Source organism: Octopus bimaculoides, chromosome 3 (genome assembly GCF_001194135.2).
Source record: "Octopus bimaculoides isolate UCB-OBI-ISO-001 chromosome 3, ASM119413v2, whole genome shotgun sequence".
Taxonomy (NCBI): Eukaryota; Metazoa; Mollusca; class Cephalopoda; order Octopoda; family Octopodidae; genus Octopus; species Octopus bimaculoides.
The window spans coordinates 96,479,518-96,484,228 of NC_068983.1; positions in this window are offsets into that span (position 1 = coordinate 96,479,518).

Genomic DNA, 4,711 nt, shown 5'->3' on the forward strand with positions numbered 1-4,711 from the left:
AAGAGTGCGTGCTTGTGTGTGTGTGTGTGTGTGTGTGTGTATATATATATATATTTGTGTGTCTATGAGGGAAGCGATGAACATAGAGAATTTGAAGATGTGGGAGAGAGAATGGAAGATATACATACACACACTCACATACATATATATATATATATATATATAAATGTATATATATATGTGTGCATATATATGATGGTATGTATGTATGTATGTATATGTACGTATATGTGTGTATATATATGTATGGAAGGAGAGGGCAAAAGAGAGATTTAGGTTAAGTGTGAGTGTGATAAAGGGTGTGAGAAAGAGAAACATTGTGAGATGGAAATAGAACGGGAAAGAGAGAGAGAGAGAGAGAGAGAGGAGAGATGGGAAAGGAAGAGGCAAAGAAATAGGAATATTTTGGTTTCTTTACACTTGACGTTTATTTTGAATTTCTATATAATGCGAAATTTTTGAGAAGATATACAACCAGGCAGGCACACACACTCATACGCCCGCGCGTATTCACACATGTACGCACACAGATGCAAGTATGACAGACATATATGGATATATGGAAGACACATACTACATGAAATATGCAAACGCACACACACACACACACACACACACACACACACAAACACACGCATACACACACATACACACACTCATACACACTACAAACATCCACACAAATAAGATACATCAATATATGGTCACGCAAACACTCTTGAAATATATCTTATTAGAAACACTAATTTTGTTCTGGAACTGATAATATTTGGCTGTTCATATTTCTTATTAATTTACTTTGTTCTTCTACTGAATATAAACAGTAATACCTCTCTTTAGGAGGAACCACTTACTTGACCCCGGATTTACGATTTGTTTTTTTTTGTTTTTTTTTTTCAAGCACAAAAATCCAAATATTGAACCGTGTGCAAAAGTTTCTACTACCATAACAAATGCTTCTGCATGTTACCTTGAAATTTATAGAACGAAAAAAAAAGAGAAAAAGCTTCTAAGCAAACAACTCCAGAATTGTTTTTCAAAAAGAAACCAGCAAGTCCATCTACGAGTGCCAGGGAATCGGCGATCACGTCTACAAGCGAAGGTGCGCGTGGGTCTAGTGCGAGTGAAAGTGATTCAGAAAACAATTATAATAATGACATTTTTTTCATATGATCTTGACACACTTTTTACTTTGCATAAAGTATTCTTTACATTCTACTGTTGTTTTATTGCCATTTATTTATAAATTTTACTGGTAAAATATTTTTCTGGAAACGAATTACGATTTATAACATTGCTATTATGGTAAATTATTGCTCTGCTTTACGAGTTTTACTTTACGAGCGATCTCCGTGAACAAATTAACTCGTAAATCGAGGTGTTATTGTAGATATTATCAGCCACTCGATGTCATGTGACCTTATCATCACCGTGGCCATCTTAAAAATGACAAACTTTTGTTCACGCTATTTGTATGTTATTTCAGTGTAGATTCTTATCTGCATTGTGCAAAACATTATGGCGATTGATAAAATAGAATGAATAGCGACGTTTTAAAGTATCTACCATGTGTTGTTTTTGTGCGTTGAATTATGTGTAGTGATAATATATAATCTTCGTGATTAGCTGTCGGTTATTTATTTATTTGCTTTTATGACAAGCCTAATATGTAACAAAGAGTTTTCTAAATCTCATAAAGCACCAATAAATCACAAATAGGTCAGAGTGTATTCTGTTGGTTAGCAACTTCATAGAGTAGCAGATGTTTTGATGAAAGAGTCCTACATTTCAAAGAACCTGAGATACGATGACGTGCGTAGAGGACAGCGCTCGTTTGAATATGTCACTTGAGTGACCATCACGAACTAATCTTTAGGCAACTTTCTTTTCGATAGTAGGTCGAACACTAACTTCTGGTCCTTGGTTCCTCTTGGTTAACAGCAAACATGACGATCCTTGGTTAACAACAAACGTGCCTAACAGATCTTCGGTTTCCTCTGCGATCACGTTTTCCTTTTTTCTTACTGGTTTATTTTTCTTTTATTTTTATTCTTTCAATTGCTGATGTTGACAGCTACTCAAAGTGCGCATTATAGGATCACACGTTTTGCTCCGGTCATAAACCCACCTCTCCTTTCATGACTGACTTATAAACAAAAATATAGAATACATTAAATTAGTCCATGACATAAAATCTAACTTATAGTTATATAATTTTACGAAAAAAGTGTCTTATTTGTATGCTTAATTTCGTGTCTTTAATTGTATGAAGTTCCCAACATTCTTGTATCATTTTTTTAAATCTGAAAATCTATTATTCCTTAATTATTTCTCACTGTTGATTATGGTTCTGTTGATTATGGTTCTGTTGATTATGGTTCTGTTGATTATGGTTCTGTTGATTATGGTTCTGTTGATTATGGTTCACGGTGTTGTTTACTCCCAGGTGCACTTCGCTGGCTAGACATATCCTTCTTTTACTTGCTTCAGTCATTAGACTGCGGCCATGCAGGGGGCACGGTCTTGGAGAAATTTAATCGAATGAATCGACCTCTGTACATTTTTTTAGAGCTTGGTACTTATTCTATCGGTTACTTTTGCCGAACTGCTAAGTTATGGGGACGTAAATACACGGACACCGGTTCTCAAGCGGGGTGGAGGGGGTTTGGGGCAAGCACAGACACAGAAGTACACGCGCGCATGCACACACGCACATACACACATATACGACGGGCTTCTTTCAGTTTCCGTCTACCAAATCTACCCACAATGCCCGAGGTTTATAGTACAAGACACTAACCAAAGTTGTAGTGGGACTGAACCCAGACCATGTGGTTGGGAAGCAAACTACATATCAGACAAACACGCCTGCGCCTGGTCAAAGATATTCTATGGCCATAGCATTCTATGTTTATAACATTTTTCAGCCTGTGTATTATCCAATGTAGTTCTTTGTTCTTTATTTAAAAGATGGCGTGATTCAGCACAATGCAATATAGGGTATGACTTTCAAAATTGTAATTGTACAAACTGGCGGATGTAATATCATATAGAGCAGTGCTTCTCAAACTATCTGATGTGACGTACCGGCAGTTTTTTTTTCCAATATGCCAGGGACCGATAATATTTCTTAGTAATATTAATTTATACCGGAAACAATATATATAATGAATATAATAAAAGTTGGCAGGTTCTTTTTTATATTTATTTCATAAACAAATAATACAATATTATTTTCTACTCTAGGCACAAGGCCCGAAATTTATGGGGAGGGGGCCAGTCGATTAGGTCAACCTAATTATCAACCCCGAAAGGATGAAAGGTAAAGTCAACCTCGGCAGAATTTGAACTCAGAACGCCAAGACAGACGAAATACCGCTAAGCCTTTCGCCCAGTGTGCTAACGTTTGTCAGCTCGCCGCCTTCAGATAACACAATATCACATAAGCATTTTATAATGTTTCTTTCTTTTCTCGAAACTCGCCGCGTACCGCAGCTAATGGCTCGCGGACCATCACTTTGAGTAGCACTGGTATAGAGAACAAAGTAAACTCTGCATAGAATAGTTAGTTTATAGAATTTGTTGCAAAGCTAGATGAATGAGCAGATGAAATATATGTCTTTTAGCTGTGCCCGACATCAGTGTAAAAGAAGATATGGATAAGTGGTTCCCTCAGCAACTGCAGCGTCTTTTTGATAATCATATAACGTTCAAGTAAAAGCAAGATTAAGGAACCGGAAATACTCAGGAATGGAATCAAGCACTCGGATTTCCTGAATTAAAGAAATCCGAACATTGTCGAACAGAAAAACATACATGGGAGAGTTTAAAGTAAATGAAAGTATACATATGCACGCGCGCAGACGCATACACATATGTGCGCGCAGAACAATAAGCTCATATATGGGCAGGTAGTTAATAGATAGGATGATACATAGCACACACACACACACACACACACACACACACACATACACGGGTGCATTTAAATATCGAGACAGACAGACAGGCAGACTGAAGGGCATGCAGATAGACTTATACAAATGTATGTATGTATGTATGTATGCATGAAGTGAAAGAGAGAAAGGGCGAGAAAGATAAGACAGTAAGCAGCAAAGGAAGTAAGAGAAAAGTCCAAACCATGGAACTGTCTTGGCGTAGCTGCCTAATTTGGGATTTAAATGAAGAATTAGGTAGAATAGAAATAAAGGACATTATTTGTTGATATATGAGTTATAACATTGCCTGACTATGAATGTCAATGACCTATTAGATTGGGCGAGTTGAGAGAGAAGTGAGAGAAGGATATAAAGACAAGCGACTGCTCTTTACTATATATAAAGCAAGGATGATCTTTTAATAACATCCTGTAGTTTCTTAGATAATATGAAGCCTTTCATTACGATGATGAATGAGTCAAGTAATAACAACGAGTGGCCTTTTATGTATTTTTATATAAGTATATATATCCTCTTTCAATTTTCTCCTTTCCATCATCCTCTCTTTCACTCCTTCTAAATACATATACATACGTATACAGGCGCACACAAGCACACACATAAAGTCATGTAAATGTATATACATACAAAATGTATTCTACCTACATCTACCACGTGCGTGAGTTCGTTTATACATAAATGCAATAATTTATAGATACATATTACGTTTATATATTTATTTAATTAATGATGTTATCCATGTGTGTATATAT